Below are 17852 nucleotides of genomic sequence, written 5' to 3' on the forward strand. Positions count from 1 at the left end.
TCTAAAAGAAGTACGAATTTTAGACTAAAAAATCCGGTCGGATCCTGAGCTCTATGTAACTAATCCTTAGTGTCTGTTGTGTACTGATTCAGCCCTACACGATATCCCAAACGGTGCAGATCCTGATCCGAGTGAAAATAAATGGACGACCTAGATCTCATGGCGGCTCAGTTTCCGAGGCGACTGTACGTCTCGTCAAGAAAATCCAAACCCTTGATTTCATGTTGATCGGATGGCTTGCATGAAATTTCTCTTAGTATAAATAGAAGAATATTTTCTCCTCATTCTTAAGTTTATTCTCTTCGAGCCGCTACTCTGTCAAAATTCCGAGAGCTTTCCCGAACAGCATGACTCACTCCTGATCACTAAACCTCCGACTCCCCTCAGTAAGTTTATTCGCTCTTACTAGACCTAAGCCATAGGATGTCTTCCCCTGATGAATCTGTCTTACAAGAATTACTGGATTATTTCTATAGGACCATGTCCCAAGCAGATAAGCCCGAATCTTCCGAAACCGAATTTAACTTGAAATCAAAATTTTCCCAAGTAAGGAAATAAAGAACCCGAACCAGATGGATGTCTGAGCCTTTTTAACTTGAAACCAAAATTTGGCTAACTAATTAGATAAAAACCCGAACAAGATGGCTGTTCGAGCCCTTTTAACTTGAAACCCAAATTTAGCTAAGTAATGAAATAAAAATCGAACCATATGGTTGTTCGAGCCCTTTCACTTGCAACCAAAATTTTGAGCTTTGTTTTTATAAAAGCTACATTCGTGAGCTTACATAATGCCGAGCTGTTGTTCTGGTTTTTAGATGCATGCCATGTTCGCGGGCTTTGCTTTTATGAATGGCACATTCTTGGGCTTACATAGTGTCGAGCTGGTGGTCTGGCTTTTAGACGCATGCCACCTTTGTGGTCTTACGTAATACCGAGCTGGGGTTGGGCTTTTGGATGTTTGCCACATTCGTGGACTTTTTCGTTATAAATGCCACATTCGTGGTCTTACATAGTGCCGAGTTGGGATCGGACTTTTGGATGTGTGCCACGTTCATAGGCTTTATCGTTATGAATGCCACACTCGTGGTCTTACATAGTACCGAGCAGGGTCAGGCTTTTGGATGTGTGTCACCTTCATGGGCTTTGTCCTTATGAATGTCACATTCGTGGTCTTACATAGTGTCGAGCTGGGGTCGGGCTTTTGGAAATGTGCCACATTCGTGGGCTTTGTCATTATTAATGTCAAATTCGTGGTCTTACATAGTGCCAAGCTGGGTGGGGATTTTGGATGTGGGCCACATTCATGGGCTTTGTCATTATGAATGTCACATTCGTGGTCTTACATAGTGCCGAGCTGGGGTCGGGCTTTTGGATGTGCGCCACATTCATGGGCATTATCGTTATAAATGCCACATTCGTGGTCTAACATAGTGCCGAGCTGGGGTCGGGCTTTTGGATGTGTGCCACATTCGTGGGCTTTGTCGTTATGAATGCCACAATCGTTGTTTTACATAGTGCCGAGCTGGGGTCGGCCTTTTGGATGGGTGCCATATTTGTGGGTTTTTGTGTTATGAATGCCGCATTCGTGGTCTTACATAGTGTCGAGCTGGGGTCGGACTTTTGGATATGTGCCACATTCGTGAGCTTTGTCGTTATGAATGCCACATTCGTGGTCTTACATAGTGCTGAGTTGGGGTCGAGCTTTGCTGAATGCCACATTTGTGGACTGTTGGGATTTTTTCTCTCCGGATGCGTCTTTGTAAGATGGCCAAACTGTGTTGGGCTTACATTTTATTGTGTTGGATGACTTTACCACATCGGAAGTTTCAAAAATAACTGTTTGACCAATGTAATAAAGTATATTGATGGGAGAGATCTTAATGAATACCATCTTTTGAAAATGATAAGGACCGACTCTTCCAAGGGTAACCATGATGAGCCCTTCACGATGTGGTTTTGCGGGAAAGACCAGAATGTGCCCTTCCGTGTAAGAGCATGATGAGATGTTCGGAGTAAAACCATGATGTGCTCTTCCAAATAAGAAAAAGATGTGCTCTTTCCAGGAAAACCAGGATGTGTTCTTCTGGGTCAGACGAGAATGCGCTTTTCTGGGTAAGACCAAATTGTGGCCTTATAAGCTGTTCGGAGGAAGACCAAGGACCCTTCCATTGAAGACAAAAAGGCCCTCTCGAGGAAGAATAAGGGTTCTTTCGTAGAATACCAAGGTGTGCTCGGAGGCAGACCAAAAATTTTTTCGAGGAAGGCTAGAATTGGCTCTTCCCAAGAGGACCAAAAACTAGTTCGGGGAAGATTAGGGGCTCTTCCATGAAAGATCAGAAATTGTTCGAAGGAAAACCAAGGGCTCTTCTGCGGAAGACCAAGATGCACTCTTGCGTGGAAGAGAATGAACTGTTCGGATGATTTGGTTTCTCACGAGACTTTTCTTCATGGTATTCCTCTTCGTGGTGCTTATCCTCATGATTCTCATTACCTAGGTTCTCTCGACGATGAAACATATTTCTTCTTCCTCTCTGATTTACCAACTTATCTATTTTTCTTCAGTTTCCCAAAGACGGCGCCAATTGATGATGCCAAAATTTTATCTCGGGTTCGGTCTGGAAAACGGATATTTAAATCTTCACTGCTGATTGGGATCGGGTCAGAACTCTGATTTTTGCACAGACAAAAATAGGGTTAGGTGGGGCCGGAGAGTTTTCCGACGTGACCCCTCTGATACTTAAGTCAGTCCGGAGAGCAAACTTAAGATAAATATATATTAATGCTAAATGAGCAAGAGAAAGTGAGAGCTAAAAGTGTGACCAATACCTGGTATTTATATAGGGGGAAGATTAGGTACCTTGTTGGAGTATGACTCTTGCTGAGGTAGAATCTTACCTGAGATAGGAGACCTCAAACATCATGACTCTGTGACCATGGCGGCTGAGACTCTTACCTTATTTTGATTAGATTTAATCGAATCGCGCATTTATCGGAACCCCTTATGTATTAATGAGAATGTCTTTACATTCCCTAACTATATCAGAGCTCGGATTTTCCGACCCCTTGGTGGGCTCGGACTTTTAGCTTTATGACCCCATGGTGGGTTCAGATTTCCGAGCCCCTTGGTGGGCTCAGACTTCCAGCTATATGGCCCCTTGATGGGTTTAGATTTCTTATAGTGCTAACGGTTGTGGGCTTGGACTCTTGATAGGGCTAGAGATTGTGGGCTATGGATTATCTTGATATGGACTCGGATCCATCCAAGTGTACCAAATTTAGGAGATATAAAAATTATTTATCAACTAACATTTATATGATTGTACGAAAACTAATTCAATAAATGATAAAAAAAAAAAAAATTGATTCTTGTTAAAAGTAAAAATCTTAAAATCACAAAATATATCAAATTACACACTTTATAAAATTTTCTCTCTACTCAATTGTGTTTTTCTTCACAAATTGAGAGGCCTATTTATAGAATTTATTTGGAAATAATCCAAAAATAAATATATCATTACATACATCATCACATACTAATTTTCAATATTTACAATTCTTATTTTCAACATTCAAATATTTCAACTCTTATTTTTCAACATTCAATAATTCTTTATTTTCAACACTCCCCCTTGTGATAATGATCATGATATAATGATTGTCTTCATTACGTGTTTTTATATTGTTTCGTTAAAAACTTTACTAGGAAAAACTCTTTGGGATAAAAATCATAATAAGGGAAAAAAATGCAGTCACGTAAACTCTCCCTTAATTAACACGAACAATTATTCACAAATTTCGTAGATTGTGCATCCCAATGTTATATATATGCTTTCTGAACATTGTCGTAGGAAATGACTTTGTGAATAGATCTGATGAATTTTTACTTGATTGAATGTAACGAATATCAATATCTTTATTCTTCTCAAGCTCTTGGGTGAATGCGAAGAACTTAGGGAGAATATGTTTAGTTATGTCGCTTTTTATGTATTGCTCTTTCATTTGAGCAATACATGCATCATTATCTTCGTATAGTATCACATGATTCTTGTCAAATGATAATCCGCATGAGATTTGGATATGTTTGGTCATTGATTTTAGCCACACACATTCACGACTTGTTTCATATAGTGCAATAATCTCGGCATGATTTGATGAAGTTGTTACGAGTGTTTGTTTTTGTGAACGCCAAGAAATTGCAATGCCTTCACGAGTAAATACATATCCGATTTGGGAACGTGCCTTGTGTGGATCAGATAAGTACCCAGCATCAGCATAATCAATTATACTTTGATTGGTATCTTTTGAATACAAAAGTCCCAAGTTTGTCGTTCCTCGTAGATAACGAACTATATGTTTAATTCCGTTCCAGTGTCTCTTTGTTGGATATGAGCTAAATCTTGCCAATAAATTTACAGCAAAAGAGATATCAGGTCTTGTACAATTTGCAAGATATATAAGGGCAATGATAACACTTAGATATGGTGCTTCTGGACCAAGAATAACTTCATCATCTTCATATGGACGGAATGGATCCTTTTCTATGTTTAATGATCTAACAACCATTGGAGTACTTAAAAGATTTGATTTATCCATATTAAAATGTTCAAGGACCTTTTCTGTATAATTTGACTGGTGAACAAATATTTCACATTCTCTGTATTCAATTTTCAAACCCAGACAATACTTTGTTTTTCCAAGGTCCTTCATTTCAAATTTTTCCTTCAAGTACAACACAACTTCTTGAATTTCCTTATTCGTTCCAATGATATTTAAATCATCAACATATACATCAATAATTACACATCCGGATATTGTTTTCTTAATGAAAACACAAGGGCATATTGAATTGTTTGCATATCCCTTTTTCATTAAGTGTTCACTTAGCCGATTATATCACATTCGACCCGATTGCTTTAACTCATATAATGATCTTTGCAATTTCATAGAATAACATTATCTGGGTTTTGAACTTTGTGCTTCATAAATATTAAATCCTTCAAAGATTTTCATATATATATATATATATATATACCGAGTGATAAGTATAAGTAAGCTATGACAACATCCATAAAACGCATTTCTAAATTTTCAGATACCGCCAAACTAATCAAATAACGAAATGTAATTGCATCTATAACAGGAGAATGCGTTTCTTCATAATCAATTCCAGGCTTTTGAGAAAAACCTTGTGCAACAAGTCTAGCTTTATATCTTACTAATTCATTTTTCTCATTTCGCTTTCGAATAAAAACCTATTTGTACCCAACAAGTTTTACACCTTCAGGTGTAAGGACTATAGGTCCAAAAATATTACGTTTATTTAGCGAATCTAATTCAATCTTGATGGCTTCTTTCCATTTTATCCAGTCCTGTCGATTTTTACATTCACCAAAAGATTTTGGTTCATGGTCTTCATTGTCATTTATGATGTCAAATGCCACCTTGTAAGAAAATATCTCATCAATTTCTTTTATATTTTTTCGGTTTCATATTTTTCCAGTATTAATATAATTGATAGAGATTTCACGATTCTCATTAGTTTGTGGTTCTAATATAACCTTTTCATCATCAAGTATTTCTGCAAGAATATCATTCTCTATTTTGTGATCATATTGTTTCTCTCTGTTTTGTCTTTTTCGAGGATTTTTATCTTTGGAACCGATTGGCCTTCCACGCTTCAAGCGTTTAATGACATTAAAGAGTGTCTTCAATTTGTTTCTTTGGAATTTCAATTCGAGCAGGGGCATTTACAACATGCATATATGATTTAGTTACCCCTTTTGTGTCTGCAAATGCATCTGGTATTTGATTTGCTATTCTTTGTAAATGTACAATTTGTTGTACATCTTTTTTCACATTGTTTAGTTCTTGGATCCAGATGTAATAATGATGATGTATACCATGTAATTTTCTTTTCGATATTTTTCTTTTCTCCCCCTAACATTGGGAAGATTTCATCATTAAAATGGCAATCAGCAAAACGTGCTGTAAACACGTCGTCTGTCTGAGGCTCATGATATCGAATGATTGATGGGCTATCATAACCAATATAAATTCCGATTTTTCTTTGAGGTCCCATTTTTGTTCGTTGAGGCGGTGCAATATGCACATATACCATACATCTAAAAATTTTCAGATGAGAAATATCTAGTTCTTTACCAAATGAAAGCTGCAATGGAGAATATTTATTATATGCACTTGGTCTTATGCGAATTAATGCAACAGCATGCAAAATTGCATGTCCCCATATAGAAACAGGGAGTTTTGTTTTCATAATAATTGGTCTAGTAATTAGTTGTAGACGTTTAATCAATGATTCGGCTAATCCATTTTGTATATGTACATGAGCAACATGATGCTCAACAGTGATTCCCATTGACATACAATAATAATTGAAAGCCTGGGAAGTAAATTCACCATCATTATCAAGTCTAATTTTCTTGATTGTATGATCAGGAAATTGATTCCGCAATTTTATTATTTGAGCAAGTAATCTTACAAATGCCACATTCCGAGTTGATAATAAACATACATGTGACTATCTGCTGGAGGCATCGATCAATACCATAAAATATCTAAATGGTCCATATGGAGGATGAATTGGCCCACAAATATCACCCTAAATACGTTCAAGAAATATATGTGATTCAGTTTAGATTTTAGCTGATGATGATCTTATAATAAGTTTTCCAAGAGAACATGCTTTGCATTGAAACTTATTATTTTGTAAGATTTTCAGGTTTTTCAGTGGATGACCATGTGTATTTTCTATAATTCTTCGCATCATTGTTGAACCAGGATGTCCTAATCAATCATGACAATTGATCAGTATTGAAGAATTATCAACTACCATGTTTGATTCAGTTGGACTTATATATGTATAATGCAATCCAGTAGGGAACATTGGTAGTTTTTCAACTACATATTTCTTTCCTGATTTATATGTGATAAGACACGTATATTTCTCATTTCTTTAATTTATTGTCTGAGTATCATACCTATGAGAATATATGCCATTAAAACTCAACAAATTTCTTTTCGACTGTTGTGAATACAAAACATCATTTATCAGAATTTTGTACCATTAGGTAACAAAAAATGTGCTTCACCACAACCTTTTATCAAGTCTACAGGACCTGATATTGTATTCACTATTGTTTTGTTGGTTTTAGTTCCAAGAAATATCTTTTATCACGGAGAATAGTGTGCGTTGTATCACTATCAAGTATGCAAACTTCCATGAGATTAGTTCCTTGTTTAGCTTTGTTCATAGCAGTGGGTCGGGACTGATGATTTCTCATTAGCAGCTCGTTGTTCTTTTCTGCCACAAGAAGACAGGCGATAAGTTCAGAATATCTCGCAAATTCACGCACTCTATATTGTTGCCGTAGAATTATATTTGATGCGTGAAACGTGGAAAATGTTTTATCAAGCATTTCTGATTCCGTAACCTCATGTCCACAAAATTTTAATTGACAGATTATTCGATACATTGCCGAATTGTAATAATTGACTTTCTTAAAATCTTGGAATCTTAACATATTACATTCATCACGGGAGGTCGGAAGTATAAATTCCCTTATATGTTCAAATCTTTATTTTAATCCTTTCCGCAGAGACATGTGATCTTTTTCGGTGAGAAATTAACATTTTAAACCTTTACCAAGATGTCACCGCAAAAATATTATAGCTTTTGCTTTTTCTTGTGATGAAGAGATACCATTTTCTTTGATGGTCTCGCTTAGATCCAATGACTCAAGATGCATTTCTACATCAAGAGTTCATGGCATATAATTTTTTTCTGTAATGTCGAGCGCAACAAATTCGAGCTTTGTCAAATTTGACATGGTGGTACTAGAAAAATAACAATGCATTTTATTAGTTAAGTTCTATTAATATGACAATAAAAAGTAACAGATAAATTATAAATACAAGCATTCTTAAAAATAAAGAAAAAATGCAAGGCGGATATTTTCCGATAAATACAAGACTAGTGAGTATAATAACCAAAATAATTATACAAAATAACATTGAAAGAACCATCTTCTTCTTCTTCGAAAATATTGATGAAGAAAATTTTTAGGGAGGAAGAGTAAGTTTGAAGTGATTGAATGTGTTTGTGAAATCATATTTATAGAGTAAAAACTAGCCGTTTATGTCCGTTTATGACCGTTACAAAATAAAAAAATAAAGGTATGTATATGTAAATTTTATGGTAATAATATGATGTATATAATGTTAATCATGTTTAAATAATTATGTATATCACATCACAATATTATAATGAGTTGTCAGAGACTCTTTTTATATAATACTGTGACATTATACTGTGACATTATACAAATATATATATATAATTATCATATAATACAATTAAAATATATAAACAGTGAAATAATCACATCGCGTTATTATAATGAGGTGTCATAGACTCCTTTTATATAATAACATGATATTATTCAAACATATATATACAATAAATAAACAATAATCACAATAAAATTATATAAGCAGTGTAATAATATAATCACATTACGTTATTATAATAAGGTGTCATATACTTATTTTATATAATAACATGATGTTATATATTAAATATATACACAATAAAAATAAATAAACAGTAAAATAAATATTCTTATTTTTGAATATTATTACATTTTTCTTGTGTTTTGGAGCTTGGATATGGAGAACCGAACCTTCGAGTATCGTGCTGATAACGTGTTAAAAGTAAAAATTTACGGTAAAAAGTAAAAATCTCAAACTCACAAAATATATCAAACTACACACTTTATAAAATTTTCTCTCTAATCAATTGTGTTTTTTCTTCACAAATTGAGAGGCCTATTTATAGAATTTCTTTGGAAACAATCTAAAAATAAATACAACATTACATACATCATCACACACTAATTTTCAATATTTACAATTCTTATTTTCAACATTCAAATATTTCAACTCTTATTTTTCAACCTTCAATATTTTTTTATTTTCAACAATTTTACTTTAATATGAGATTTTAGAAAAACTAAAACAATATTAATATTAATAATATATCTACTTATATGAAATCCTGAATAAATTGTGATGGGCCTGTTTTTGCCCGATTGCAATTTACCCTCATGATTCGTGTCCATTCCACAACATCACACACCATCAACAATAGCACGTGGGATTGCCTCTGCTCTCCACCACACCCCAACACTGCAAGTGGGTTTGCTTCATTCTTTGCCTTTTCGTTTTCATCTTTCCTTCCTTTGATTCGGAGCCTCGTCTTCTTCTTTCTACCATTGCACCGAGCAAATTCCAACAAAAAATTTGCTTGTTGTCTTCTCTGCCTCCTTCTTGTTGCACTTTATTGGTTTTAACTCTGCTGCGGTGAACTTTGCTTTGGAGCCTCGGTCTTCGTCTTCCCACCATTGCACCACGAGAATACCGTACCGCAGGTGGGTTTGCTCATTTCTTTGCCTCTTCGTTTTCTTCTTTTCTTCCTTTGTTTCGGAGAGCAAATTGCATGTTTCAAGACCTTGAAAGCTGCTTGCATTGATGCAGTCCAACAATTGTCTGAAGGAGCTGCTTACAAAATTGTCTTCCATGATCTCGGCCACACTTTATGGGACTCACTGTATGTTGGTGACCCTGCATCGTCTAGAATCGAACACTTTGTCCAGGATCTTGAGAAAACACTGACTATTGTAGCAGATACTGTTCAAGAAAGAGTGCCTACCCGTATTTGTTGCTGACATAATGCGAGCCTCATTTGAAGGTTTTTTATTGGTATTGCTTGCTGGGGGCCCTACACGAGCCTTTTCTAGCCAGGACTCACAGATAATAGAGGATGATTTCAAGTCCCTTAAGGATCTATCCCTTAAGGATCTATTCTGGGCCGATGGGGATGGATTGCCTGCTGACTTAATCGATAAGTTTGCAACCACAGCAAGAGCCATACTTCCCCTTTTTCGAACGGACACAGAGAACCTCATTGAGCTGTTTAGACGCTTGATTTTAGAAACATACGGTTCATCTGTCAAATCTCGACTTCCATTACCTCCAACATCTGGGCAGTGGAACCCAATTGAACCAAATACGTTGCTGCGACTTTTGTGCCACAGGAACGATGAAACCGCGTCAAGGTTTCTCAAGAAAACATACAACTTGCCGAAGAAACTCTGAGAGACGCTATCTTTTGGTGCAGGATTGTGGACTGCCAAGTGCAGAACTTGCCCATAAATTCTGTAGTTTTGGTTGCCTTGAGCCACTGCATAGCCGTGTACAATAATTCTTCTGAAACTTCTTATGGGGTTAAGTTTCAGTGGGGATTGGATTAGTGTTGTCTCATTCTTCTATTTTATTTTAATTAATATATATAATGTATTTGTTCCTGTTGTTTCCCTGTTGGTTGCCTCATAGAAGATTCTCATTCATTCTTTCTTTAATTATATTTGGCTAAATGCATTTTTTTAATCATTTTGTTGTTACGTATCCAAATTTATCTATATGTAGTGGTATGTTTGCTATACGTTGACGAGAGTGAAGTAGTAAGCAACTACACGTTTATTTCGTAGGACAATTGCATTTCTTCTCAGTTTGGATGTAAAGGTTATAGGAAAAGTTTTCTTCATTAAGCTCGATCATGCTATTCGACTACCGTGGTGTAAAACCAGAAGTCTTTATCATAAGGAATTTTGGTCTGTGCTACACCCATACATCCTTTATGATTTTTCATTCAAGATGCAGTCTATCTATATGATCATCTTGTAGGTTTTTACTCAAATGATCACGCGTACACCAAGCCCAGAAGGAGATGTCCGAAAACTGCATATTGTTTTTCTTATTTTTTAATTTACTAAAAATTAAAAGATTTTAAAAAGCATTTAATAGCAATTTTTTTTATTTATAAACAAGAGAGCCTATGAATGTCAAAATCAGATCTGACTCATCAACCTGACACGGTTCTAACCTGAAAAAATCCGGTTTGGGCTTGAGATTTTCGGGTTCGGTTTGGGGTTGGACCCGATAGTTGACCCGAAAAAAATTGATCTGGTTGGGTCGGGTTCGGGTCAACCCGGATTGACCCGAACATTTTAATTTTTTTTAAAAATAGGTAAAAAATATTGCCTACATTTTTATATATTATGCTTCTTAAAAAATATTTATTGTATATTTATATCATAAATTTTCATAATTTAATATTTATTTTATATATATTTTTATTTAATTTAGTAAATTTACTTTATTTTTTTACCATTAGACTTTAAATTTAAATTATATATAAGAGAGATTTTGTTATTTTGTGTTTAAATTAAATTATTATTATTATTTTGAATTTTATTTAATTTTAAAAAAATTAAAAAAAAAATTGAGTTAGTCGGATTAGTCGGATTCGTGTTTGGGTTAAAAGTTTTTAGGATGGATCGGGTTTGGGTCGTATTTGGGTTAAGCAATTTTTAAATTAGTCAGTATTTTTCAATGTTACGATAACATTCCAGTAAAAAATTACTAAAATTGAAACTATATTTAAGTTTAAGCCTAAAATCGTAAATTCATCGATTACAAAATAAAAAATAAAACAAATAATAAAAACTGTGTAAATTACGATAGTGAAAATATAATTTTTCACGTAATGAAAAGACTAAACTTGATCATAATACGCGTTGAAATTTATGTTAGCGAACAAGATAATAATATTTTTTGTGGAGTTACTATTACCATTTACTAATCCAGACATAACTAAGATTTAATAATTAACTCTTTCGAATTGCGATGATATATAGCGTGTCATTTTAGGTTGAGGTGTAAAAATTTACAATATTATTTAACATTTTTGTAGAAAAAAATTGCAAGATTGTCATTTTTATGAACATTATAAATGAAAAACAGTTAGGAGATCGATCGAGTGATGTGTTTTTTTCCCTTGAAAAAAACATACTTGCTATTTTTTAATTTCTCAATACACATCTTTTGCTAATTACATGTTAAATATATCAACCAAATTCAATGAAAAACAATCTTTACTGTACATGTATCGACTGTGGACAATTTAAATACAACTATCTATTTCATAAAAAAGTTGAAGAACTAATAAGAAGATTTTACTTCAACTCAGTATGTACCATCAGCTTACGAAGATTGCTTAACATGGAATCAAAGCTCTTGCTCCTGTTAGAATGTGCAACAGACATTGAGACAACCCTAATACCAACTAGCTCAATCAAACAACCATGTAAATAAAATGAATAATAAAACACTTATCTTATAGTATCAAAAATGCTTAGTAGTAGTCTATGTGTGTAGACATATTATAAGTTTTAGATCATGATTGATCAAATAAACGTATATGAAAACTGCTTTCCACTTCGTTACTTTATTTATTTATTTTTTATTCTTCTCATAATACATCGACCACCTCCATGTTAATTTCTTTTGTTTACATGTTACTGACCTGCGTTTTCTTCTTAATACGAGTTCCAAACAATTTCTATTGATATAATTTGATTTCTTTTTTAGCCTCTCGTTGTAATAATCTATTTAACTGTCTTGTGAATTAAATTGATTCTCATGTTTAAACATCTTCAAAACTCGAAGTTACAAAATTCATAAATACATCAACTAAATTCTCAAGTAAAAAATGTTATTGAAATCATATCTACATTAACGAATTTTCAAAGCTCTTTGATTACACTAAGATTTTAAATGCTCTTATCGATTGTTTAATGGTTCATATTACAACGAATATTTAAGTTAAAGTTGTCACGGTCGTAAATCCATTAGTGTCAACCATGTCATTAAGTATGGTACCCTTACAACTACTCCCCTGATTTAAATATGGATGTTATATTTTCGAATTTATAATAACCTATTTATGGAGTAGATTTATGATTAAATTTTAAGATGAACAAATACTTTATGTCCAACTTAATAATTTTTAATACCAACTCAATCTTTTTCTTAAATATTTTCACTTTTATGAATTTCTCATTTTTTCATATTTTCTTATGTTGTTAAGCACAGTGACAACTCGAAATACTAATCGTATGACTACGGATATAAAAGAAAATAACATTACTATAATCAAAATACTTATTGCTTTTAAAATTAAATTATTAAATAAGACCTACACAAATATAAATACATGATTAATTGGTCTAAAAACAAATATAAATGCTCATATATTAGACTACAAACCTGGGTAAGACACCTCAAAAATTGAGGTGCCCTTACCTAGTATCTATTACTTCTATTACTATTTATTAAAGCCAAGCATCTTAGAATAACTAAATGGTGTCTTGGTCTGTTTTTTAAATTACCTAAAATGCCCTCACTTTATCTCTGCACGTTTTCTAAAGTTTCAACCAACCGCTTATCTTCTTTTCTCCCAACTCCCAAACACGAAGAGAGATACTAAAACTTCTACTAAAATTTTTCCCTCACAATTACACTATTCTCCTCCACCTTGCATTAAAAACCGCTGCAGGTTTCCTCACACAGAAACACCTCATCTCCCAAACCTCTCTTACACGACGCATTCTCTTCCAATGCAATTCTTCAGTCAGGCGACAGTAAGAACCTTATTTTTTTTGGTTTCTTAATTTTGCGCACGCATTTCGGATAGAGGTTTTGTGTTGTTTTAATAGAATAAAATCGCATGTTATTGTTTCAGTTATTTGAATGATGTTTGTGCCTTTTTCCCAAGCAAAAAGTGTTGATCGATGTTTGTGCTGTTTTCTCCAACAAAAATTGTGATCGATACTCACACCAAGGTTTGGACATAACTCAATTTGCACACCAATCGTTTGACATAATGTGTGAACAGGGTGCTCTAAATCTCAAATAATTCATCCATATGTTCAACATTCATAAAGGACAGAGGAATTAATTTAGGTAGTCTATCTCTCTCCATCTTGCACGTGAACCCTCTTCTAATCTTCTCCTATCGAGTTTGTCCAAGAACAATCCACGGAAGAAATCTGAGCAAACTCATTCAAATTGATGAAACAAGATTATTGTTCTCACAACAAATTTATACATTATTATTCAAAAACCTAGCGACGTTTTTCCTAGATTTTGTGGAGAATGGAATCTGGAATTGAACATCATCAAACCTTGGGTTTTTGGTAAATGCAAGTGCAATAAGCAAATTAATTTTACTTATATTTGTATCACATTGCATAAAATATTTATGTGCATTTGTTTCTTTTGTTTTTCGACAACCTTCGGATTTCGAGATAAGAATTGATGCAAAAACAATAGACATTAAAAGCCATATTGAACAGAGTGTGACCCTCCGATTTAGCCAGTATGCTGTTGTTGTTGTATTGGTAGTCATGGCTGGTTGCCATGTACTTTTTGTGGATCCAGTTATAAATGGTGGTTAACTTTGCTACCCTCCCATGATTCAATGGAGGAGCTAGGATTATGAAGTTGGGGAGAGGTCCAAAGCTTAAANATTCAAAAACCTAGCGACGTTTTTCCTAGATTTTGTGGAGAATGGAATCTGGAATTGAACATCATCAAACCTTGGGTTTTTGGTAAATGCAAGTGCAATAAGCAAATTAATTTTACTTATATTTGTATCACATTGCATAAAATATTTATGTGCATTTGTTTCTTTTGTTTTTCGACAACCTTCGGATTTCGAGATAAGAATTGATGCAAAAACAATAGACATTAAAAGCCATATTGAACAGAGTGTGACCCTCCGATTTAGCCAGTATGCTGTTGTTGTTGTATTGGTAGTCATGGCTGGTTGCCATGTACTTTTTGTGGATCCAGTTATAAATGGTGGTTAACTTTGCTACCCTCCCATGATTCAATGGAGGAGCTAGGATTATGAAGTTGGGGAGAGGTCCAAAGCTTAAACTTCCATAAGTCTGGTGAAAATAAGTGCACTATTATTTACGATCAGTACCTTTACAATTTACAAGTGATCAAATTTTCTGAGATTATTATTTGTTACTGCTGTTTTCTCTTGGAACCCTTACCCAATATCTCCATGTTATTTTATTCTGGTCTTGGGATTCAGTAGTTGTGACAGGCAAATCAGAAACATTACGAACGGTCAAATGTATTAACAAGTTAATGGCGGATCCACGAAGAGGAAATTGTGTTTGATGTGAAGATATACACGGGTTTGATTCACGATTATTTTGTATTTATTTTTATTTTTTTAATATCGAATTCGTATTTTATCTCACTTATTTGTTGGTAAAGAATGAAAAATAGAGCAATAACATGAGCTCCGAAAAATAATCTAATTGACTATAATATTTTGTTCGAAAAATAATTAAACTAAATTATCACCTTATAATTTTTTGATGTATATATATATAAATATTTATTGAATTATAATAAAAAATGAGTGTCTTAGAAAATTTTCTCCAGAAGCTTTCCTTAGATAACTTGGATGATATATGGCTTTGCTAATTGAAGAGCAATGAGGTTCTATAGAATCATTTTACTTATGGTGGATGATATTATGTTGGGGGGAGAGAGTAGTTAACTAATGCACAGAACAATGTAATTTGGTGGGTATCTTTTCACTTTATTTTTTGATCTCCTTCAGTTCTAAATTGAATCATTTAGATTAACTTTCAAAAGTTTTATTCATATTAAATTTGTTTTACTTATGAGTTTTAATGCAGATGGCTTCTAAAACGGATAATTTGTGGTTTGCTTGACCAAGGGTGACACCCTGTTCGATAATTGAGGTTGGTTTTACATTCATTTTATTTTTTCCTTTTTTGAAATACAAATTTATGCTCGATGAATAACACATTGCTTCTTTTCCAACATCATTTCTTTTTTGTATGGTAAAAATATTTTGAAGTTTTATGTAATAGTAATTTAATCATCAAGTTTTATTTGCACCAATAGTCATTGCCATGAAATGTGAAAAAATAGTCTGTTTGAATCATTGGTAGTGTCTTTGTCAATTTCAATATAATGGTATCAAATTCGACTTTTTGTTTCTGATTGTATTGTGTTGATGTAGATTTTATAGTTTCCAAGTGTCAAGGATTGATCAAACCAAAGATAGACCATAGCAAGGAAGAAAAGAACAAGAATAAGAGAAAAATTATATTGTGATACATCTAAATTCTGCTCATTTAGACTTCACAAACTCAAATGAAAAATTAGAAAATTTGTCGTGTCAAGGATTATCATTGATACTGAGGGTCAGGAGGATAAAGAAATACCACTATATTTTCCTCTCGCTACATTAGTATAGTCATGCTTCGTTGATTGGTAATCTCCATCATTTAATCCAGAGGCTTCAGCTTCAATATTTGATGCCTGGAAAAGCAAAATGAAATTCTCATGTTTTCTCATCCAAACACATGATGCTAAAGAGGCATAATGTATTGGATTTGGATAATTTTTATATACATTCCCTCATAAATAATAGACTGCCAAAATAGACACACGCTTGGGAAATTCATTATAATGGCAAACCAAACTTCGTACCATTGTCATGTGTGATTTTCAATAAAGTTTTTTATTTTAGTATAATCAATCTATGTAAGTTTGAATAAAGATTTTGTCTAACATTAATATTTTTTTTATTGGAAGATGTGTATCATTGTGAGAATGACTTATTCTTTAAGCCAAATCAGAAGTTGTTGTTTTGTTTTGTTTTGTTTTTGTTTTTTTTTTATCGAGCTTGGTGTTTTTTGTATTGATGGAGGCCTCTTATTCAATTCTAGCTGAAAGTGAGTGAGGATGGTAAATATTTTATTCATTAATTTTTTTTATGTTATTACACCATCTCCAATCTTTGCACCGTTTTGGTGCAAGAATCTGGTATCCAATGGTGGTTGCGCTATTTTGCTAAAATAGCGCAGCGCAGAGGAAGGCCCCTGCGCCAATTTGGCGCATGGGGTTGTATTTTTTTTATTTTTTTATTATAAATTTGCAATTTTTTTTATTATAAATATTTATATTAAAAAATATAAAGATTATTTAAATAATAGTATAATATATATTTTATTATTTTAATAATTAGATATTTAATAATAAAAATTAAATAATAATAATAATTATTTTTAAATATTTATTTATGTTAATTATTAATAATTAAAAAATAATTTGATTTAATGATTTATAAATAATATAATTAAATACAAATACAAAAAATTAGTATAATAATACAAATGCAAATACAATAAATTAATATATGTAAAATAAGAACAATATTTCGAGAATATTATTTTTGGTGTAAGATTTGAATTAAATGGGTTGGAGATGGATGTTGTATTTAGTGCAAAAATCGCACTATTTTAGTGTAAAATTTGCACCAAAATAGATTTTGTGGTTGGAGATGCCCTTAGGTGTTCAATTTCAACCATCTCTCAATTGTCTCAACTCATCTACGTTTATTGAATTGTTCTCCTACATTGCAACACCAGGTAATAAAATCTATTTTTTTTTCTTTTATTGTCTCATTCATGCATTCAAAATTTTAAATTTATTTTATTTTTGTAAAAAAAAACCTTTATGTATTGTTTGGACATTGAATCGTGTTTGATGATTGCTCTATATTTTTTTCATATAGAGATTATGTACAAATAGTAAAACCTAATCGTAAAATACATGCTACATATTTCAACGTTAGAATTTGGGGGATGCTGATAAATTTCATTATCTCTGTTGAACCACAGTCAGCTATATGTGGCACCATGCATTATGTCCATGTATTTATCTATGCTCATGATTATTTATTTCTCATCTTCCATCTTATCACATCTCTCTATTAACCATTTTTTGCATGGGTACTAAACTTTCTATATTTATTGAATCAAATTTAATCAATACTTGGGTAGTGTCTAATGGATTAACATATTATTTATGATTTT

The sequence above is a fragment of the Primulina huaijiensis genome, chromosome 7 (assembly GCF_012295235.1).
Source record: "Primulina huaijiensis isolate GDHJ02 chromosome 7, ASM1229523v2, whole genome shotgun sequence".
NCBI lineage: Eukaryota > Viridiplantae > Streptophyta > Magnoliopsida > Lamiales > Gesneriaceae > Primulina > Primulina huaijiensis.